A 24560-nucleotide genomic window follows, 5' to 3' on the forward strand; every position below is an offset into this window, starting at 1 on the left:
TACATATTCTGCCTTCAAGTCAGAAAGAAGACTTAGAGAAAAGAAATATTACTTTAAAAACAACTAAAAACATGATCCACATTTCTTTTCTTCCCCTACATTTTCCATAGTGACCTAGACTTTCCATGACCTTCCATCTCAACAACCTTGTCATATTCTGAGCTCTTGCTAATTTGCAAGACTTAAAAATATATCACTGGAAAAGATATCTTATATATATATATATTTTTTTTAGTGTTTTGAGACAGGGTTTCTCTGTGTAGCCTTGGCTGTCCTGGACTCGCTTTGTAGACCAGGCTGGCCTTGAACTCACAGTGATCTGTTTGCCTCTGCCTCCTGAAGGATGTGCTATTGTTTGACATTAAGATAAAGTAAAGATAAGTAAAATTCTCTTAGAAAGCCATTTAGTAATCTGGACCAAGAGATCCTCTGCTTGCTGGTAGCAGAATTGTTTTAATGTTTAGCTTATACTGCCATGCTTGATAATGGATTACAAATAACTTAGTTGCTTTATAAAATAAATATTTGTTGGGAGTCACTATGGGCTCCTCACTCGAACCGATAATAAGTTACTGCAGGGAAAAGGTCCTTGCTACAAAGATGTCTATTAATTAGTAACTAAAATGAACAGCTAGGAAACTACATCTTTAACAGCAGGGTAAGTTTTGACATAATAAAAACATAGTTCAGGACATTAAATATGCTGGGTAGATTATGACATTGTGTGTAAAACAAATGCAGTAGAAAGTCACAGAGGCAGAAAGTGAAATAGAAGATGGAATCCTAAATATTCAGTATGGTTACATAACATTTTGACAAATAAAATGTTGATAGCTGGACATGGTGGTGCATGTCTGCAGGCCTCACATTAGGAGGGCGGGGAGGGCAGAGGCAGGGGAATTTAGACTTCAAGGTCAGTCTGAACTCCACAACTAGATTCTGTGTCAAAAACAAACAACTGCAACCCACACCCACACATATACACGATGTAGGAACAGAAATACAACACACACACACACTCATATACACGATGTAGGAACAGAAATACAGCACCAACACACACACACACACACACACACACACACACACACACACACACACACACGCTGTACTGGAGGGCCAGATCCTCTGAGGGTTCATCTTCCTTCCCTGCTGTTGATGCATCTCCCAAAAGCTGTCCCTTACACCGCACCTAGCCCTTCTTGTCCTTGCTGTTCCTATGACTTGCTTTACTTCCTGTCTCTGCACCTGCAAGTGAAGGGTGGTGGGCAGAAATCTAAAGCTTTTTGTAGAGAAGAAACTAACACAGTTTTCCACAGAAGCTGCCAAATGTTACACATAATAAAAGGATCAGCCATGTTGTTGCCCCAAACTCAGAAAGATTAAAACCAGGCAGCAGGACATTTTCTAAAAAGTATTTTTCTTTTGTTTTTGAGGATTTAACAATTTAGTTACATCATTTTCCCTTCCTACTCCTCCCTCCAAACCCTCCCATACAAACCCGCCATTACATGTAATTTATATGCGCAAGTAAAAATTTAAATCTTAAAAACAACCAACCAACCACCACCACCACCAACAACAACAAAAAGAAACCCTCCTGTATACCCCTCTTTGCTCTCTTTCAAATTCATGGCCTCTTTTTCATTACTTGTTATTGAATGCACACACACACACACACACACACACACACACACACTCACTCGCTTTTTGTTGTTTTTGTTTGAAGTTTTGTTGTTGAGACAGCGTCTTCCTATGTAGCCCTGGCTGTCCTGGAACTCAAAACATAGACCAGGCTATCATTGAACTCACAGAGATCTGCCTGCCTCTATCTCCCGAGTGCTGGGATTAAAAGTGTACGCCACCATACCTGGCTATATATATATATATCCATAAATATAGCCTGTTCAGTCTATAATGCTACTTGTATGTATGTTTTTGGATCTGATCATTTGTTTGGAAGATTATTTCTCCTACTCTTAGGCTTTTTTTTAAAGCTATATTTGCTCCTTTTTTTTTTTTTAATTGTAAATTTTTTCAGAAGTTTGGTATTTAGCTGTAAACACCAGTTCACTCATATTTGAATCCACCCGTCACTGATATCACTGTCGGTAAGTTGAGAGAGTGGAGGCTGCCATGGGACAAGGCCATGGTGAGATGCACCTGTTCTTTACATTTGTTGTGTGGTGGTGGTAGGGGCAGTGAGGGGGGAAGGGAGGAGGGGGAGGGGAGAGGCAGATGGCAGGGGAGGACTGCGGGAATGAGCTGACCCAGGATGGGGTGGAAAGTGGAGAAGGGAAGTAGGGGTTCTGGAGATGATGATGGTGGATGGCATGTCAGTGCCCCATTCTGACCTTTGTATGAGGGAGACCTTCCTCTACCCTCCAAACTGTTGTTTTGTTTTGTTTTTTGTTTTTGTTAATGCCTTACTGCCTGGTTTCTGAGTTTGGGACAACAAATACTTTTTTCAAATGCCCACATAGCATCTTGCAGCGTCTGTAGGAAACTGTGGAGGAGTTTCTACTCTGGAAATGGCTAGGTCAGAGCGGTATCCAACTGTAGGTGGAGGAACAGGGGAGAAGCCAATCCATTGTGTGTACCCTGCAGCTGTCAGATCAAAAGGAAAACACCCATCAAAACCCTCTTAGGCCGGTGGAGAATAAGGACGCATGAAACTAGCTAATGGGTAGCCAATGAGAAGAGACGAGAGGAAAGAGAAGAGGAAGATGGACAAGCCAGCAGAGTGAGTGATTTAGGGAAAGATGAAGAGACCCTTGGAACAGATGAGACCTCAGTGGTCTGTCACAAACATTGTGTAGTTGTGGTGTTCACGTTCCCGTAGGAAGTCAGGACCTGGCTTAGAGATGCTGTCCCCAAGCTGTCAACCTTTACTCTCTTTTAGTCTTCTCACCCGCCGAAACCTTGCTAGGGCTGTGGAGAATAAGGATACAAAAAACTAGAAAGGCTAAGGACGTAGAAAGCCAGTCAGTGTTTGCCAAGGATTATTCTGAGCTAGTGTGTGTGAGCTACTGCTGCTGACACATGGAGAACGAGTGCCCTTGGTTCAGTGCTCTGGAGATGCCAGCTTCCCGTGGGTACCATTCATAGGTGACTTTTCTTAACTCCACTCAGTGCCTCCTAGTTTGTGTGGCTGCTTCCACTCCTGGCCCACAGAACGGAAGGCAGTGAGGTTGCGCACTCATTAATTTTGAATGGAGGAAGTGGGTGTTCGGTGACCTTGTTGAAAAGCCCAATGCTAATGTGGTACAGTAGGTGGCAGCCTTTCCCTGAGAGAGGGGAAGAGCTAATGCAAGATTGGCTTTGGCTGTAATAGTTCAGTTTTGTGGGTTTTTTTCCCCCCCTCTGATACAAGCATCAAGACTTGAAGTGATGGATTTATTACAGAAGGGAGGGCACTGGGAGCCCGGAGCCTGGTGGGGTGTGGGCATCTTCCAGACACGGCTCTAGAGCTGCTGCCTCTAATCAGTTGGCTGCCCAAGGAAAGTCTGGCCAAGTCCTGTTGGGGGATGGTCTGATGTATTTTGATGCTAATTAATAAAAAGCCATCCCACCTGGGCAGGGCAGATGAGAGGTGTGGCTAAATTTCCGGAGCTCAGACACACACACACACACACACACACACACACACACACACACACACACACACACACCACAACACACACAAAGTCTGGGAGGAAGAAGAAGCACAAGGCAGGTGTGGACGGAGATTCGAGATTCGGTCCAGGTGAAGAACGTTAGCAAGTGTGTGAGATTATGGATGGGAGGATCGCTTGATAGAAGTTAGTAGGAGCAGATGGCATGGGATTGGGGCAGGTATGTGATACCTACCCCACTATGGAAGTAGGTTAGAGGATTAATGTCTGCCCTGCCCCAGGTTAACTAAGGCTATCTTAAAATATAACAAGTGTCTGTGTCTTAATTGATTGCTAGCCGGGCATACAGGGCATACTGAAGTACTGATAATACTGATATTTAAAAACAACAAAGTCCAGATGTGACCAAACATGGTGGGCACAGGTCTCAGCATGGGGTGCAGAATGGGGCTCTGATCAGGAGTCCATAGGACAACACAGAAATGCCCCCAGAGACATAAATGGAACATGAATTACTGGCTGTGTACCAGAAAGACGTTTGATGGCAGAAGTGCCCTCTCTTTACTGCAGATCTGCAAACGGCCATGTAAGCTAATCTGCCAAGCTGGAAAGTACATTGGGTTATTTGGGTTCTTAGTGGAAAGTCAGACTGGGTGGAGGATCCTGACACTGGAAACCTGTCTGCTCTGTTTCCTTACTGGCAGAACTGTTCTCACCGTTTGTGACAGTTACTATTGTCAGCGTGACAGGGTCTACAGCTTATCCCCCTAGGAGACAAACTTCTGAGCATCTCCGTGAGGGCCTTTGTAGTGCTGGTTAACTGAAGCAAGAAGACCGGTGGCACCATTCCGTGGGTTTGGATCCAAGACTGAATTTAAAACGGAGAAAGCCAGCTGAGCACCAGCGACTCTCTCCCCGCTCACCAACTACGGATAACAGAGTGACTAGCCGCTTCGAGGCTTCTTTGCTCTGATGGACTGCATCTTCCAACTGAGAGCCAAAATAAGCCCTCCCTCCCTAAAGTCATGGACTTTGTTGAACAGTAAGAAAAGCAATGAGTTTTCTACTCACCAAAGGAAGGCTGCGGTGCTGGAGAGATGGCGCAGCAGCTCAGAGTGCATAAGGGTTTGGTTCTCAGCATCCATGTCAGTTGGCTCACAACGGCCCGTGACTCCAGGGTTCCTCTGCCCTCTCCTGGCTTCCACAGCAAGAACACTCACGTGAACATATTCCAACACAGACAGACACACAAACACATAACTGAAAGAAAATAATGCTATGTAGAAAAAGATGCTGTTTGAAACGCAGTGAATGAGGAGACACATATAGATCCTATATCTACTGTGCCTAAAGGAAATGTGGTGACCAGACTAGAAAAAGAACAAAGCTGGGGACTGGTGCAGATTATGAATGAAAGAAAATTAAAACCAAAACTTTAGTTCCTCAGTTACACTGGCCACATTTCAAAAGCTCGGGAGCCACCTGTACCTACCAAACAGCACAGATGACCGTTTCTCTAGGGTTGAAGATCGACCGGGAAGTGTTGCTGAGTCGAAGGACAGATAGGTGTTTAGCACAACCCCTCCAGGCTATACTGATTATTGGAGTAAAAGTTCCTGAGCATGGCAGGAGGTTCAAATGGCCTCTCACCACCCTCACAACAGCCCACATCAAAGTAACGCCACAGACACTGGGGAAACCTCCTGCAGGGCAGGCTCTCAGCTCTGCTGCCGGGGCTCACTGGTGTTTGCGTGGAACCACCAAAGAAGTTACTGGTGTTTTCTCTTCCTTCAGTAGATGAAGACACTGTGGCAGAGGTTTTGGGTAATATACCCACGATGACTTAATTTACAAGGAACAGCTACAGCTACGTTCTTCTGGGATAGAATAGAGAGGAGGAAGCTTGCTGTATGTGAGAGAAATTTAACCCCTTCCCTAAGGCAGGCCCAACTCTTAGCTTTCGTGACGTATACCATGTTTCTGGCTGCAGGCTTTCTACCAGGGCTGTAGAGCAACATTTCCTCAAGGCAGGTTGTGAGCCACTTCATGCTTCAGAGCAGACTGCTGTCTGCTTTACACAGAGGAAGTTGGTTTCTCAGAAGCTCACCTTTGGAGAAACACGTCTGTTGGGGGTGAAAATTCAAAAGTAAAATATTCTTAAGAAAATGAGGGCCACATATATGTGACAAATGCTTTTTCTCTAGGGAGTTAAATTATGATAAACTGCTTTTCTGTTAGTCTTTGTCTTGCAATTTTTATAAAAATTTTTAAAAATTCAAAGTCAGGCATCATATCATTATAAAAAGTGCGACTTGCTGTATATCACTGGCTAATGCTTTCATACTAATCTCAGAAATTGCTTTAAACTGAGTGCTGAACACTTTAGCCAATTGCAAGGGACTATAGAATTTAATTATAAGGTTTAAAAAAGACATCAATCGGGGCTGGGTCGATGGTGGCTAAAGTGCTCACTTTACAAGTATGAGGACCCAAGTTCTGATCCCCAGCACCCCTAACCCCAATCCCGGAGTGGTGGTGCATACCTGTGGCTGTGTGAGCAGCCAGTGTAGCCAAAGCAATGATCCCCAGGTCCAGTGAGCCCCAAGCTCAAAAATGGAGGTGAAGAAACAATTGAGGAAGACATCTTGACGAACACACACACCACAGAGAGACAGAGAGAATGTCTAGGAACTCTGGGTTTCCCCGCAGATGCCTGTGTCCTGTGTTGTGTCATACACTTCAAAAACAAAACAAACAAATAAACAAACAAACAAAAAAAACCCGAGACCGTCTGTGAATATCACTATTACTTTTATCATCAATTTACACGATGTAGTCTCTAAACACAAATAAACCTGACATGGAGATAAAGCGGGGGTTGTCTTTGGAGCTATGATAAAGGCCTATTCCTTCCAGATAAGATTCCTTAAACAGAAATGCTGCTTCTGAGAATGCGGGGCACTGGAACCACACGGAGACTGCTAAGTAACTGCCTCCACCTTCCCTCCAACGAACTACTACGGTTCTGTGGTAGTTTTTGATTATAGTCTTCATCTGCTTTAAGGATGTTACGTATTTCAAATTTGTATATTTTTATCTGTATGTTTGAGACTGAGTCTCACTGGGTAGCTTGGGCTGGCCTCCAACTCGTCATTCCCCTGCCTCACCCCTAGAGTTCTGGGATTATAGGTATGCACCTAGGTTTTTTTTAAGTTTACATACATCTAGAATTAGTTTTCTGTTAATGACATTAAATTTGGGGTACTTCTAAAGCATTCCTTGATATTCTTCTAGCTTAATCCTTGGGTGAGTTCACTATAGCCAAACACATTCTCAAATATCTAAGTACCTTGGGTTTATAGAACCACTTACTTGACTGAAAGTGATTTTAAACAGGATTTCAGGTACAAAAGGCCTCTCAGGCACCAACGGTAATAGAACTTCAAAGAATCACGGCTCCGCCCCTCCATCTCCTACCCCACCTCCTGGACTTCCATTTAAAACCACCGCTTCCTGTGTGGAGCCCTTGAAGGGAGGCTGCCCGTCTCTCAGCTGCGGAAAAACAAGGGGCACGTGACTTCCGAGAGCGTCTGCTGAGAAAGACTGACCTGCAACCCGGCAGCCCGGCAGCTCTCACCGCGGGGCTGTGAGGACTGACTGACGCCAAGCCGGGCCTTCTGAAGAGAAACAAGACGGTTGGCTTTGTTCACGTCCTCCTTTGGTGCAGGAGGACAGGCCGGGCAGCCTCAAAAAGGAAGTTCTGTGCTTCTTGTTTGGCTGAGAGCAACTTGAAACAAATTATATATATATATATATTTTTTTTTTTTTTTAAACAAAAACAAGAAACCAAGACAACCTTGAAACCATATATTCTCCCAGGCGTTCTCTGTTGCCTGACGACACCAAACAACGCACTGCCAACTGATGGCCTCTGCAGGTGCTGTAGACTTATACCTGCATGTCTTCTGTGTTGTTGTTTTTTTTCCCGTAGTTAATATTATTGTAGATAACTTGTCTCCTTGCTTGATAGAAATAACCGAGCTGGGCTTGGTGACGTGAAACTGCAGTGTCTCTCCCCCTCCCCGCCCAGGTCCCACTGTTTGATAAATACGGTCGGATGTGATCTTTGATTTACAAGTGTCCATTTGTTCTTGTATCCCACTCTCTGGCGTCCCGTGGACGTGTGTTTTGCTCAAGTGTCCCTGCAACTTAGAAGGACTAGGCTTGGATGAGTCGTGGTTTCCACTCTTAGAGCTATTTACATTGAGTACCTAAAAAAAAAAAAGCCGCCATATCTGTTAGTAATCAGGCAGCGATACAGCTACCCGTAAAGGCCCTGATGACGGTGAGAAAAACAGGCAACACCAAAACCACACCGGAAACACGTCACCGCCCACCGGCGGGACTCAAGCCCCTAAGCCATGGGTGTACTCTCTGCGCATGCGTATGTGCATGCGCTCGGTAGCTTATAAAGGAAACTCCTCCCATTTCTCTGTCTTCTCTCTCTCCCTCTCTCCCACACTTCCTCTCTCTGTCCACCTTCCTCTCTTCCCTCCTGTGTCTGCAGAGACTGTCTCTGCATTCCCGAATAAACCTCTTTAAGTGGGTGTGACTTCCATCCCTCCATACATCCTAACAATATCCCATCCATAAGATGGAGAAAGACGGGGCTCTGTTTCTCCACCTCTTTTGGACGCTGAGTGCAAAGACTTTACCTGATTCCCCTCGAAGGATCATGGCACGTGACCTTCCCTGCTGGGCCTTTTCCTGTCTTATTTTGTCTTATTCTCCGTCATCGTCAGCCTTACTGACAACAGCACATCAAGGGCTGACGCCACAGCCGGTATTCTATTGTGTTTAAATATGCGTAAGTACAAATGTTTCCCTGAATTTGTATGTGTGTGTTTATGTCTCTGTGCACATGCATACTATGTATATACATGTGGAGGCCTGAGGACAACCTCAGGAGCCATTCTCCTTAAATTGGGGACAGAGTTTCTTACTTGGGATCTGGGGTTTGCCTATGGGCTAAGCTAGCGGTTACTGAGTCCCCAAGATTACCGGCCGCTACCTCCCCAGTGTTGACATTTTAAGTGTGTGTCACCTTGCCCGGCTTTTAACATAGGTTCTGAGGAAGGAACTCTGGTCCGCAGTGCTCACGCTTGCCTACTAAGTGCTTTACTACTGAACTATTGCCCCAATCGCGCCCTGAGGGTTTTTCGAGACAGGGTTTCTCTATGTAGCCTTGGCTGTCCTAGACTCGCTTTGTAGACCAGGCTGGACTCAAACTCACAGAAATCCACCTGCCTCTGCCTCCCGAGTGCTGGGATTAAAGACGTGCACCACCATGCCCAGCCTCACATAATGTTGCTTTATGAACATAGATATTAAAATTCTATACTGTTCAATGGTTCCCACTGTCTTTCTTTCTTTTAAGATTTAGTTTATGTATATAAACACTATTTGTAAGTACACCTGCAGGCCAGAAGAGGGCATCAGATCACATTATAGATGGTTGTGAGCCAGCCATCAATTGCTGGGAATTGAACTCAGGACCTCTGGAAGAGCAGTCAGTGCTCTTAACCTCTGAGCCATCTCTCCAGCTCCCCACTGTATTTCTTATATGTTTGTTTATTTAATATCTTAATCTAATGCCAGGCTGGCTTAATCCATGCTGTATGCTGTCCTCAAATTTAGAGCGATCCCCCTGCCTCAGCCTTCTGAGTGCTGAGATTCTAGATGTGAACTGCCACAGCTGGTCCTGTCTCCCCTCTTCATCTCTGTCTCTGTCTCTCTGTACAGTGCTGTTTTCAGGTCCCCTCTGTGTCCTTTTATGTCTGTCGAGCTCGCGTCTTCTAACTGTTGTAAACGTCCACGAGGTACCTATCTGTCTCTGCCTGACTGCCTCTAACTGCCCGGCACAGTCACATTTCTGCCTGCCTCCTCATGGCCCTGTGCAGAGGGGGCTGTCTGAGTCCCGGGTTTACCCACACTCGCGCAGCCAGAAAGCTGTCTAGAATAGGAGGTGGGGATGTACCTTCCAACCCAACCGTTCTTGTTTTTCACAGGTCCAGCTTCCCAATTTTCACAAATAAGAGGACACTGGGTGATATCTCCGGTGCTTCTAGCGGCTGTTTTCAGTTACTTCTGACTCAGAACTTCCTGACCTTTAAGCACTTGTTGTTTCTGCTTCTGAGACCTCTGACAGCATTTCTGTCTCGTGCCTTGTCTGACGAGAGCTCCTTGTTGATTTGAGACGTTAAGAGTGTTCCTTCCCAGCTGCCCTCTGGCTGCGTTTGTGGTGGGCTCCAGCCGCAGACAGTTGTTACATTGTTGCTGCCAAGATCTGTCAAGCTTCGAATTTGTGGCTTGCGCTTTTTTGGATAGGGTTAACAAAGTCCCAGATTCATTTGACAGGTTTCTTTACTGCCTTTATCATTTTATGGTTTTACAATAAATAAAGGATGAGACCATTATTACTGGGTGCTCCTAACGTTAACCACATTGCTAGCCACCTTCTAGGATCTTAGTCTTTTAAAAGTCTGCTTCCATCTCTGGTCCTGCCTCTCTGGTAGTCAAATGAAGGGCTTCTCTGCTGGACACTATGTAGAGGCTCAGGAGGCTGCCTGGTCAACACAGGATCTGGCTCTGCCTTGCTGACAGACTTAATTTTCGTGGGCAGACACATAGAGAAAAGGCCAAGAATAGATAATTAACTTCCATGGAGAGATGATTAACTTTCAACATGGCTGCTTTCTTCACTCTCCCAACCGGAGACCAAAAGAAAGAAAAAAAAAAAGTGTCATCTTAAAACTAAAGCCTAATGGGCTTTTCCTCCTGTGGATTAAAAGCCAAAGGAGGCTGTGTTTATGACAAACGTGGGGACCTACCAGCCTCCCTGTCTTTGTTCATATTAGCTAACCCTAAGCTGAGGGACGAAGACCCCTCAAAGATCCTTAAGACACACCCCCTTGCAGCCCTCCAGGAGAGGCCACACTTCTGGAGTCTTCCATCTGCACTGCAGAGGGTCTTTCTCTCTGTGGATATTTTTCTCACCCCTAATCAAGTGTTTCTCCACCGGCTAGTTCTGTCTCCCTTACCTCTGCCTGCTGTACTTGGGATGTTTTGTTACTTTTAATTCTTCCAACTGGCAGGGAAACCCTCGAGAGCCTGAGACAGTAGGACTGTCACCACCTTGGTCCAAGCCTCTGTCATCTCATACCTGACCTCCTGCAGCAACCTCCTATCTGGCCACCTTCTGGCTTGTGTTCTAGATGTTTTTCTTATCCATTCTTAGCCTTGTCACAGTAATATGGTTTATGACAATATAGGCACCTAGGAAATGCCAGAAAAAGTTAATATTACCATAATTATTACAGAACAGCCCTTTGTTCTTATATAGTTACACGTGGAACCTGTGGCATGTATTGCACTAGTCAAAGGCTTCTTAGAAAACCTTGTTTCAGGGCTGGAGAGATGGCTCAGTGGTTAAGAGCACTGACTGCTTTCCCAGAGGACCTGGGTTCAATTCCCAGCACCTACCTGGCAGCTCACAACTATCTAATTCCAAGATCTGACACCCTCACACAGACATACGTGCAGACTCGCTTTGTAGACCAGGCTGGCCTCGAACTCACAGCGATCCGCCTGCCTCTGCCTCCCGAGTGCTGGGATTAAAGGCATGTGCCACACCGGGCTTAATGAATTTTTTAAATTACCTGATTAGACCAGCAAATCTGGCCATTTTTCATATTGCATAATAATACTTCCTGTACTTTAAAAAGATTTCTTAGACTTAATAATATTCATCACAAATTCACCCATTAATCATTTATCCCACGATGCCATTATCCCAATGCTGACCAACAACTACTGCACTGGGTGCACCCTATGTTCAGAAAAACTCCGATTTGGTCCTTATCAGCAAGCAGGACCCCTCTTCGTTGTTAGGGCTCTCTTACTGGAATCTCTCCCATGAGTCTCTATGGGCCTAATAAGCTTCAGTGACCTCTGAATCAGTGAGACCTGTGGGCAGGGGTGTTCACCTCAGAGAGAGAGGACTTTAGGGGAAAAAGGTTAAAGTTCTGCTGATGGAAATAGTAGACATCATGACACCAGAGGATATCCGCCCTCATTTAGTCTGATTTAAAAAAAAAAAAAAAAAAAAAAAAAAAACCAGCTACTGTTACTATAACTTTTTATAACAGTGTGGAGGTTTGAATGAGCTTGTCCCCCTAGGTTCAAATATTTGCATGCTTGGGTCTCCCGGGTTGTCAAGGAAGGGTTAGGAGATGTGTCAGTGGGGATAGGATTGGAGGTCTCCAAAGCCCACAGCACGCCCTGTCCCCTCCCGCTCTCCCTCCCTCCTTCTCTCTCTTCTTCCTCCTCCTCCTCCTCCTTTCTTCCTGAAGATCTTAGCCACTTCTCTAGTGCCATGTGTGACACCATGTCACCATGTTCCTCACCACGATGACAACAGACTAAGCCTCTCAAACTGTAAGCCAGCCCCCAACGAAATGTTTTCTTTTATAAGAGTTGCCCTGGTCATGGTGTCTCTTCGTATCAATAAAGCAGTGACTAAGACAGACAGGAATTTAAATATTTATTTATTTATTATGTATACAGTGTTGTGTCTGCATGTACACCTGCAGGCCAGAAGAGGGCACCAGATCTCATTACAGATGGCTGTGAGCCACCATGTGGTTGCTGGGAATTGAACTCAGGACCTCTGGAAGAGCAGCCAGTGCTCTTAACCACTGAGCCATCTCTCTAGCCCGAGACAGGATTTTAAAGTCTCTCCTTGACACACGGTTGCAATCTCAGTACTTGAAAAGCAGAAGCAGGAAGATTTTGAGTTTCAGGCCAGCCTGGGCTACATAGCAGGACCATGTTCTAGAGTGCCTCCAATGCCGTCATAAAACACTGAGCCAAAGTAACTTGGGGAGGAAAGGGTTTATGTGCCGTGCAGGTTACAGTCCATGGTTGAGAGAAGCCAGACAGGAACTGACGCAGAAAAGGAACACTGCTTAGTGGCTCCCTTCTCCGGGTTTGCCCAGCTATCTTTTATACAGGCCACGCCCACCTGACTAGCCATTGCACCATCCACTGTGGGTTGGGCCCGCCCACATCAATTAGCCAATCAAGAAAATGCCCTGAAGGCCACGCCCACGGGCCAGTTTCTCATAAGTAGTTTCTCAGTCCAGGTTTACCCATCGCAGATCGTGTTTCAAAATGCACAAACAGACTGATGAAGCCCTTGCTGCAGTTTTGTGGCCACTTGGGACTTTCCCAGCGTACTCATTAGTCATTCAAAACGTTAAATAACATATCAAGGAGAGCTGGGTTTCCAGATTTGAAAAATTAAGAAATTACCTAGAAATTGCCAGTGATTGTTATGGCAATCACTGATGGTGCCTGTGTTTGCATCTCATCAGCCTTGCCTCCTCAGCCTTGCTCAAAATGAAAGAAATCAAGGTACAGGTTTCAGCAATCAGGGAACCTTCAAACAGTGGGTGGGCCATACCAAAGCACACACAGGCGCACAGGTTTTACTCCTGCAAAGAAAGCGATGACCAACGTCTTCTTGATCTGACCTGGTTATTTTAAAAACCTGCCTTATGTGCTTGAAGAGCACATTGTCCCACGATTCCTTTACACAGACTCATGTGCCTGAACACAGAAATAAAACAACTGACCATTAGTCTAACGGGGTTAAAAACGCTGACATCAGGGCTATAACTAGGAGGTGGAGTTTTGAGGTACACAAGGTTCTGGGTTCAATTCCCAGCACAATAAAGAAATCTTTATCTGCTGTTTTCCTTCTCCCCTGCTTGAAATTAGTTCCAGTCCAAAGCTTTTACTGATGTGCACCATGTGCCAGGCTAGGAATATGGCATGGGAAAGGCCAAGCTAAAGCTCTAAGAAGGTCGCCTTAAAAAAAAAAAAGGTCGCCTTAAAAAAAAAAAAGGTCGCCTTCCAAATGGGGAAGCAAGAGCCAACAAACATAAACAAATAAAGCAACCCAGCTGCAGTAACTAAGGGCTGCAGAGGAGATAACGTGGGGCAACATGAGGATGGTGAGGTGTGGCTGACCTCGGAGTTGAGATCTGAAGGCTGACAAAGATTTGGCATGGTGACGATCTGAGGAAGCGGTTGGTCAGTACTTGTCACACTGAGTGCAGAGGGCTTGTGGGAGAAGTGAGTGTCCCATTTGAGGGCAGAAAGCTGGGCAGCTGCTGTAGCAGAGTAAGAGGGGAAGCCTGGAGGGCGATGGCGAGATGAGGAAGTAAGGGAAGACACCGGATGTGAGGCAGGGAGACTTGAGGGTGACAGGTTCTGAGCAGTGCCTACAGCGAGAACTGTGGCTACCTTGTAGGTTGTAGGAGGTCAAGCCGGGAAGTGGGAGGTCAGGGAGGCAACTGGGGCAGAAGTCCAGGTGACAGGTAGTGTGGCCTAGGGTTGTAACAGCAAGGTTAATGTTGGCCCACACAACGACTTTGTGAGAATCGGAAGGGGCCCTTTAGCTTAGCAGCACTAAAGACAAGAACACAGCATGACTTGTTGGTACCAGAGCGGCTGGGTTGAGAGAGGTGCAGGGCGGCTGCTTTCTGATGAGGCTCCCTGGGAGCCCACTGAGGTTTGCGCTCGCAGCAGCGGGTGTGGCTCTCTCTACCTGATAACTAAGCAGCAGTTACCAAGTGATGCTGGCTTCCCGTCTGCTGGCGCCGGAAATGTGCTGACGCATGTGACATATTAGGCCCATGTGTTTGCCGTCCTAATAAACTCTTGTCACCATGGCTCCCCTACTCTATGGGTCAGTGCCATGCACTGAGTGTGGAGAGAGAAAAACAGCCAAGTGGTAAGTCATCACTTAAAAGGGATTTCAAAATAGGACTTTTTTTTTTTTTTTTTTTTTAAATAATTTAGGAGAAGATGATAGCTTGACATCAAGTGATTTTTATCAACCAAAACCAGGCTATTGAAACAAACAAACAAAAGTATATTTTATGCCCCAGTAATGCAGAACATGCAGGATTTTCCCTGTGTAATTCACAGGTAGAGCCAGGCCAGACACATGCTACGATGCCTGCACCAATCCCCCCAATGGCTGGAAAAGGGGGTGAAAGGTTGAGCAACAGGCAGGAAGTTAGGAGATTACCCTCAGATGAGGGGAGGAGGAGCCCTTGATCACAGGAGGTGTGGACCTACCCACTCACTGCCCCTCCCACCACCACTAAAAAAAAAAAAAAAGAAAAAAGGAAAAAAAAAAAAAAAAGGCAACTACAGGGACATGAAACTCTGTGAGTTGACAATCAAGGCCTTGTATGTGTTTCCAGTTCCTGGGGTCTGTGCTTGCTCTGGGGAGGCCCAGAGCACGGATAACAAGACAGGACACATGGGAGGAGAGTATGGGCCACTCACACTCTCCTGCTGAAGGCTGCAATATGGCTGCAGCAGGAAGCAGCTGAGTTCATGTGTGTCAAAAGCAAAGAGAACTGCTTTCTCAGCAAGGCCAGTAAAAGAAAGAGCAGCAGGTTTTTCACTGAGCTGGGATGACATTTTGGATGACTTCCTAAAGGGATAAATTCACCAACTTCTTAAGAAACTAAGATCTTTAATTGGCAAGATCAAGCATTGCAAAGGCACCAGGAGTTGGGCTTTCTAGAAGGTCTACAGCAATCAAGTCAGTCATCTGTCTGTCTGTCTGTCTATCTATATCATCTTTTATTTTTTAGTAAGTATATTTCAGTCCTGCTCCATTAGGAAGGCCCGCATTATTACTGAAGTGAATTCAGCTTGAAGTCCCTTTGCCTCTAGTAGGCAAAATGAAAAAGGGTGAGAGGAGAGGGATGGATTCTGTCAACCACCGTTGCCTTCCGAAAGGCAACCAAGGGACAGCATGGAGAAGGACACATTTGTCACCGTGCACCTTCTGTGTCGTTTTGTCCTCATGCATGCATGAAGTATCTGAAAAGCTAAAGTGGGAAGGCTAAGTTTCTGCAATAAAAATAGGCTCATGCATAGAAATTGGCATCTGCTGTTTGACAAGGAACATTAGATCCTTTTCATCCCCCTGGAATCTTTGTCACTTCTCTGCAGTGCACCATGTGGCCATTCCTTTCCCCTGTGTTGACGACGGTTCTGTAAGCTGTTTCTCCTTCGCAGCACTAAGACATTCCATGCATCTTCTCTAAGGGGAAACCGTGCTGCTGTCCCTTGCTCGCTGCAGTGGGAGGAGGTGTGGGAGAGACGGATAAGGGGTGCTTGCTCCCACCCTGGTCATGTGCACCCCTTTGACGTCACAGAGTGACGAGCGGGTAGAGGAAGGAACTTGGGCCTGAGGAGTCAAACTCAATAGTGTTTGTGTCTGCCAACTACTCAGTATAGGGAGGGCCTGGGTCTCAGGTTTCTTCCTTTGCACACTGGAGAAATAGAAATGTCACTGAGCTATCCCAGCACAATGCTGGAGCTGTTCTGACCACCCCAGCCCCCCAGCCCAAAACAACAAAGACGGATTTCTGTGAAATCGTACATCTGGCCAGCTCGGCGTACTTTTTCTCCTTGATTTTCCCCAAGACACGGCCCCCTCTTGCACCACTCAGAGCACTTACTCTTGTGGTCACCCTTCCCTGCGGGTAGTTCAGGCCTTTGGCTCAACTTTGCTTCTTATAGTAATTCATGTTTTCTTTTGTAGGTAACAGCAAACCTTCAAGTATAATGGCTTTAAATATTAAGGCGGTTTATGAACTTACGTGACTGACCCTTTTGTGGCAATTGCCATTGGTATCTCATGGACTCCCCTTGAAAAGCGAGGTTCAAAACTTAACTGGGAACAGTCTGGCCCAGTGCACAGGTATGTGCTCCCAAAGGGTCTTCCCTTCTGCCTGACAGGTACGTCATAGTGTAACTGCTTATTGGCCCCTTCCTATGCTGTCAGCACACACAGGACATTGTTACTAACTTTCCTGACTCCAGTGCCTTTCACTGGCTCAATGTCCGTTTTCCCCATTACTTTATTTATTCACTTTTCATCCTGATCACAGTCTTCCCTTGCTCCCAGTCTCACCCTCACACTCCCCTCCCATTCTCCTCAGAGAAGGGGAGTGTCCCCCCACCCCACCCCATGTGTAGTGACCCACCCTGGCACATCAAGTCACAGTCGGACTAAGTGCATCCTCTCCTGAGGCCAGACAAGGCAGCCCAGGTCGGGGAAAGGGATTCAGAGGCAGACAGCAGAATCAGAGACGGCTCCTGCTCTGATCCTTAGGAGACCCACATGATGACCAAGCTGCACATCTGCTACATGTGTGTAGGGGGTCTAGGCCCAGCGCAATAAATGACTCCAGTGTTGGGGTTCTGTGTCGGGGGCATCTACTTTCCTTCTCAAGGGATAAATATGGCTAGCTAATCAGGCAATTAAGGATATTCAGTGCAGCAGCACTTTCAGCCAAAATTGACCTCTGACCTTTACATGAGCACCATGACACATGTACACCCTCATACATGCACCCAGAGAGGGAGAGAGAGAGAGAGAGAATCAAAGAAAGGAGATCTTCTGTAGATAGCTTCACTTTGTTTTTTTGCTTTTTTGAGACAAGAGGTTCTCTGTGTAGCCCTGGCTGTCCTGGAATTTGTAGCCCAGGCTGGCCTCGAACTCACAGGCTGTCTCTGCCTCCCTGAGTGCTGGGATTACAGATGTGCGCCGCCATGCCTGGCTCACCTTAACATGTTGAAGCCGCTAATTTTCAGGGAGCACTGTTGTGATACTCATGAAGTGAAAAGAGTGAAAACTTTTGAACTCTTGCTTTCTGGATTAAGCTGACAGACTTCCTTGCTTGAGGTTTGGCAGAGTCAAGCAGAGAGAATGATCTGTCCCGAGTGGCCATGCAGACACTTCCTGCTTCCTACTTCCTGCTTGCTTTCTCCTATCCTCTGGTCTCAGGGTTGCTAGGAAATTAAAAAAATAGCTCAACACACGAAGAGTGAAAGGGCCAGTTCTTATCTGTCCAAGTGTTTAATGAATATTTACCTTCAGGCTGGCTATAAGCATGAAGCCTGCTTTAAAAGCCGTGATCTACCTCTCTTCTCTCCTCTTTCTCTCTCCATCTCTCTCTCTCTCTCTGTGAGTGCGTGCATGAGGGTGTGCATGTGTAGGTCAAAGGTCAATTTTGGCTGTTGATACTCACTTCTGTTTTGAGACAGGCCTCTGTTACTGCATATGCTGGGTTAGCTGGCCTGCAGGCATATGGCGGTTTTTCTGCCTCTGCCTCCCATCTCATCGCGGATTACTGGATCACAGCTTATTACTTACTGTACCTAGATTATCAGGGTTCTAGGGACTCAGGCTCAGCCCCTCACCCCTGTGTGCTAAGCCTGCTAGCCACTGATCCATCTCCTAGACTGTATTTGGTTTTTTTGCACAGACCTCTCAAGAGACAGGAAAGCTTTCTTCTCCTGCTAAAGTCTTAAGCAGCGCAATAAAACCAGTAAGTTTCGGTTCTAGTCATCCAGGACCAGACCACATTCCTCAGACTTCAAAAGGGATTTTTCCCTGAGCTGTCACAACGGTCTAATACTGATGGGCGTGTAGCACACCAATGCCACTCTCTTATGTATCTGAGTCTCTGGAACATGCCTGTGAGAATGCAGGCCATAGACTGCTTTTGCCCATAAAAGGAAGTAATTGGCCAAGAAACAGAATCAAATTATAATGCCAAACAGACTGAGTGAAGGACTTCAACCTACTTGGAAAAGACCTCAACATCGAGTATCCATATGACCATCTTCTAGGTATCCAGGGTGAGCTCTTTGCTCAGACACAACACTTGAAAACAAAAGGAGAATGCTGCTGTTTCAGACACACCCTGTCAGCTGGAAATGAGCCGTCCAGAGGAGCACGTGACCGGGCCTCTGTGAACTGGCTTGCTCTCTACAGCCAGGAAGCTGCCGCCGCCACATCGTAAGAACCCTTTAGTTACACTCGTCTTTAGTCTCTATCACTAGTCCACAGAAAGAGAAACTTTTATTTATTTATTTTTTTTGAAACTTTTATTGTCAGACAAGATCTCGCTCTATAGCTCGGGCTGGTTTAGAACCCATGGCAACCCTGTGGTAGCCTCCTGAGTGCTGGGATTACAGGTGGGAGCCACCACAGTCAGCTAGGAAGAGGAAAAAAAAAAAAAAAAAAAGAAAAACAAAGTGGATTTCTGGCTTACTGTTGCCCTGTTATCACCCAGAGGCAGGAACTTGTTTAGGTACAAACCCTCCCTTGTAGATATTAACTAATTAATTAATTAACTAATGAAGGTATTTGGGGATCCATGTTAACTAGAGGCCCCATGCTGTTCATGGCAAAGAAGGACAATGGTTAAGGCTGGCTTAGTGTCACATTCTAGGGAGTGCAAACGTACACTCTGCATTCTGTATCTTGTTTCACTCGTGACTCTGCCATTTCACAGCGTGCTTGCTTTGTACGCAGGCTCACGCACACTACAACGAAGTCATGCACAGCACAGGAAGCTGAGGAACAAGCCTGCTTAAGTGAATTAGAAAACTTTTTTTTTTTTTTTCAGATCAAAAGACTACTGAAGGACTGGCCCTATGGATAAAGTGCCTGCTGTAGAAACAAGAGCACTCCACAAAGCAGCAGAGCAGGCCTGGAGGCATGTTTGCAATCTCAGCATTCAAGAACCAGGGACATCATTCTCAGAGCAGGCTAGCTATGTTAGCCCAATTGGGCAGCTCTAGGCACAGAGAAGACACTCAGTATCAATCTCTGGCTTGCTTACACACACACACACACACACACACACACACCTGTATATGTGTACACCCATATACATGTGAACACACACACATTCATATACATGCATGTCTCACACATAAAGATGCTCAAACTGGCCCAACATGTTAACATGAATAAGTCCCAATAAAAGCTACTGAGGATGGGTACTTGACTTAGTTACTGGGGTCAGTGCTCTGTGCTCTGTCCCCATCAAACTCTTTCCTTCTCTTTCACAGTGTTTGGCTACGAACTGTTTCATTTACCTTTCCCATTAGCCAGTAAATGACTAAAAGGTTCTATAGACTAAGGATACTATCATTTCTTTTTCTTTTTTAGATTATTTAGTTACTATGTATACAGTGCTCTGCTTGCATGTACACCTGCAGGCCAGCCAGCAGATCTCATTATAGATGGGTGCTGGGAATTGAACTCAGGACCACTGGAAGAGCAGCCAGTGCTCCTAACGTCTGAGCCATCTCTCCAGCCCCCCATAACACATTTAACATACTCTGACTTCGTTGTATCAAAAAGATGGAGCTCCTCAAATAAAAAGCTGGGGACCATCTGGCACACAATCTAATTCTATACAAGATCAACTCCAAGACGCAGGGAACTATGGCGAGATACAGTGAGCATCACACCATGGCTACCAGAGGGGTGCGTTATTTTCTTACCTATAGAACCACAGGCAGTGCAATCTGTGTCCAAAGACTTGAGGCCAAACTGAATTAAGGCTTGGGTTTCCGCCTTGTCTGAAGAATCCCTTGACGATGTGGAACCCCACCCAGATGTTTCCAATGTTCCCTTTGCATTTAGAGGGGTATTAAAATGCTATAAATACTGCCGTATTTGAGGTAAGGAGCAGTAGGAAAACCACGAAAGCTTCTTCAAATAAACTCTTGATTGTGAAGTCCGGAGGAACCCTGAAGCAGTCAGCTCTTTTGATGCCACTCTACACAAGGCCACATCCTCAGTGTCCCTGACTTGCATCCGCCAAGTCCAGAGTCACAGCTTTACATCACTCCTGCAAACAGACACCGACTTCGCACAGTGTAGTTGACTTAGTGACTCCTGACAATTTAGCTCTTTGAATAAAATCAAGAAAAAATATGCATCAACATTTGCATTCACAAAGAATGACTAATCCAGAAATGACAATAAACTTGTCAGATTTACACATTCAAATGAACATTTATTAAAAAAAAAAAAAAAAAAAAAACTAGTCATGGGCTGGAGAGATGGCTCAGAGGTTAGGAGGTCCTGAGTTCAATTCCCAGCAACCACATGGTGGCTCACAACCATCTATAATGTGATCTGATATCCTCTTCTAGTGTGCACGTGTACATGGAGGCAGAACACTGTATAATAAATAAATAAATCTTAAAAAAAAAAAAACTAGCCATTTTGAGAAGTGACACCCTAAAATTGGGAGCAATTCTCCAGCACACACACTCAGTGGGGTCCTAACTGCATCCCATAGCAACAGCCAGCACAGAGAACTGTTCCCAGGACCTCCGCGCCCCACCCCCACCCCGCCCCATCTAGCTTTGCAGTTCCCTGGCCTGGGTATCTGACAGCCTTTCTCTCATCCCTGTATACCCATCTAATTCAATTCCTGTATCACTTCACGATTTGCTCACTGTGAACTAAGAGTCTAAGATGAAATATGACCATTGCACCATGGTTACCTGAGGGTGGGTTATTTTTCCCATAGAATCCCAGGTAATGAGGTTCAAGCCCCCCTACTCTCTTCACTCAGTCTCTAGTTTACTTACAGCAAATGGCCGCCCTTTAGTTGGTACCTGCACTATATGAGCACCTAGCATTCACAAGATTATTCAACTATCTTGAGAGTAGGTATTTAGTTGCTTGACTATACAGTCATTGTTAGTGTTACCACCCCCAGGTCAAGTAACAAAATGTTACCAGGAATTAAGTTAATAGCCAAGCACTCTGACTTTCTGAGTGGATAACACATGCTGAGTGACTTATACTAGCTTACCAGGGAGCCCCAAAGTGAAATGGGTGGGCTTGGTTTTTCTTCTTCATTTGATTGGTTGAGGGCAGTTCTCCCTATAATCCCGAACCTTTGAGCACTGACTCCTGCTCCTCCTATCTTAGCCTACCCAGTATCTGGGAATCCAGGCTTGTCACCATTATCAGGTAGAACTCTTGATTTTTCTCTTGTCTTTCACTCCCAAAATCCAAATAGTCTTTGTTGTTTGAAACAAGATCTATTCTGTAGTCCTGGCTGTCCTGGAACTCATTATGTAGCTCAGGCTGGCCTCAAACTCAGAGATCTACCTGCTTTTGCCTCCAAGACCTGGGATCAAGTGTGTGTCACTGCCACACAGGCCCCCAAGCCAGGTAGGTTTAATGAAATCAAATCTGAAGCAGAGCATTCCACACGTGTGGGAACCTCTGGCCACATGACAAGGTACTTCCACTCTGTGGACACTCAGAATTTAGAAATAAAAGTTCCTAAATGCAATCAATGTATTACCTGTGCGCCAACAATTAAATCATGAGATTATTACTAAGTCTTGGTGACTCAAATGTTAATCAGGTATATTGGGATAAACTGGGCATGGCGGCTCACACCTGGAATTCCAGCACTCAGAAGGCGGAGGCAGAACTGCCAAAAGTTCAAAGCCAGCCTAGGTTATAGCCTGGTTACACAGTGAGTTTTAGGCCAGTGTAGGGCTACACAGTGAGAGCCTGTTTCAGCAAACAGATTACAAGAACAGATACAGTAGACCGAGAGGCTAACACCACGTACCTATTACTGGGTGGGTGACTTATCTGGACAGACTTGGTTTCCTCATCTGAAACTTGACTGCAAGCAGGATCCTTCTGGTTTACATCCAGTTTGAAAAATCACAACAGTGATATAATAAAAGTTCAGGACCACCTAAAACGACATTAATTTTTCCTACAAGTATTGGCCGCCTTCTATGCTTTTTCTCATCTGGGTACCAAACATTGAAGTTACACTTAAGCTTTCTAGTTTGCTGTCCTGTTGCTGTTGTAAAACTGAGGTAGGGATATGTAGTTTAGCTTCCTGGCTACAGCCCATCACTGAAGGAAGCCAGGAGCTCAGGATGGGAAACCCGGAGATAGGAACTGAAGCTGAGAGCCCCGAGGAACACTGCTCACAGGCTTGCTCACCTGCCTAGGAATGGCACTGCCCACAGTGGGCTGGGTCCTCCTACACCAGCTGGCAATGGAGAAACCACTTCACAGACATGACCACAGCCACTCTTCAGCAGAGGTCCCCTCTTCCAAGGTGACTCTAGGTCTGTGTCAAGCTGACAGCTGAAGCTATCTATGTGTGACACTCGGTGTTACTTTTCTCCGGGCTAGTGCTTTTCTGGTTCTCTTGCAGCACTCTTCACGGATTTTCTCATTATCTTGCTGAAGTTCAGGTTAGTGTCACGCTACACACTGTGTAGGTCTTCTGTCCAACCAAGGTAAACACATTTCCTGATAGAATCAACAGCTTCCATAGCCTTCATTCTTTTCGTTATTTTTTTTTTATTAGTTTGTCATGATAGTTTAATTGGTTTTCTCTGCTTATTGAGAAATAGTTTTTGAACATTTACCTTGTGTCTTAAATATGCTGTGACCATAATTACTTAATCCATCAACTTGTACTGACAAGTTAGAATCCTTCAATGTGTTCTCACTAAAATGGGGAAACATTCACAAATCAAGTCCCTACCCTGCTTCCTCGCCCCGTGCTCCCCGCCCCCCGCCCCATGGTTTCTCTGTGTAGCCTTGGCTGTCCTGGACTCACTTTGTAGACCAGGCTGGCCTCAAACTCACAGCAATCCGCCTGCCTCTGTCTCCCGAGTGCTGGGATTAAAGGCATGCGCCACCACCGCCCGGCCACAAATAAAAGTTTAAACTGTGAGTCTTTCGGTTATAAACCACGCGAACCGTGGGCAAATTACATTGCTGTGATGGGTTTCCAAATAACAGTTCCTCCCTCACAGGGGGGGACATGGGTTCTCAACATTGTGTTTGTAACTGTGACTGGCATACAGCAAACATTCAGTGGGTTTCCTCAGACTCACAAAGATGGGTTTATACTCTGACAAGAAGACCCATCACAGTGCCCAGACCAGTTATTCCCATTGGGCAGTCTAGGACAGTTACTGGGAAAGCTTTCCATTACTAACCTTCCATGGACAGTTACCAGAGAGAAACATACGTCCTTCAGGGAAGCAGATTTTAAAGTCTAGATTCATAAAACAAGCTTGAGAGCTCTCCTTTCCAAATGTGTCACTGTTGTTTTAAGGTTTAAGGAAAAAAATGTGTTATGTCAAAAAGATAGGAAGCTAATAATTGTTAATATTAGAGAAAACTGCACTTTATTTTTTAATTTAAAAGTTATTTTTAAAAGTACGTTTTCTTATTGTGCGTCCTTGTGTGTTTGGGGTGCATGTGCTACGTGACATACACATGTGTGGAGGCCAAAGAACTACTTGACAGCAGTTGGCTCCCTTTCTACCATGTGGGTCAACTCATGTATGTCTGTACTCGCTCATCACTGTTGCTGGCCTCTGAGGACCTTTCTTTAAAAAAAGTGTATTAGTAGGTAAGATAAATTCATCAGAATAGGAAACTCATCGCCATTGAAAAGAACTGCATTTCCTCAGAGGGTAGCTAAAGCAGACACACACCAGGAGCTGAGCCAACTCTATTTCAATAAAAGGAAGTTCACCATCCACCAAGGGAAATACTTTTTCTTTTTAATTTTTTTCTAAGAGAGCACAGAGTGTACAGACAACACCGATTATAATGGTTGAGAACTTTGGTGGCAAAAAAAAAAAAAAAAAAAAAAAAAAAAGGTGGTTATAATCTCAACACTCAGGAGGGAGAGGTGGGAGGATCTTGGGTTCAAGGCCAGCCTGGACTACATGGTGAGATCCTGATGAAAATACTGTACGGGGTATTATAGGTCCACAGAGAGCGCTTGCTTAGCACTGTCGAGACTGCACAGTCAATTCCCAGCACCATGAACAAAGTGGAAACACCTACCTTTGACAAAAACCCCATCTACTCTTGACGTCCTTGAATACAGTCCAATTTTACGATCCAGTGTGTCTTCCTGAATGGTTTCTGCATCATAACTAACTTGATAAATGATAATTTCATCC

At 45.4% G+C, this 24560-nt stretch overlaps 1 long non-coding RNA gene across 1 annotated transcript; it reads left to right on the top strand.

Annotated features, from left to right (window-relative positions):
• Nucleotides 1–13761: 13761 nt before the first annotated feature.
• Nucleotides 13762–19254, top strand: LOC127205997 (uncharacterized). The gene is made up of 3 exons (XR_007832713.1): nt 13762–14472; nt 16309–16467; nt 19187–19254. It is a non-coding gene; the product is annotated as an uncharacterized LOC127205997 (long non-coding RNA).
• Nucleotides 19255–24560: the final 5306 nt, after the last annotated feature.

This window comes from Acomys russatus, chromosome 22, assembly GCF_903995435.1.
Source record: "Acomys russatus chromosome 22, mAcoRus1.1, whole genome shotgun sequence".
NCBI classification, from domain to species: Eukaryota; Metazoa; Chordata; class Mammalia; order Rodentia; family Muridae; genus Acomys; species Acomys russatus.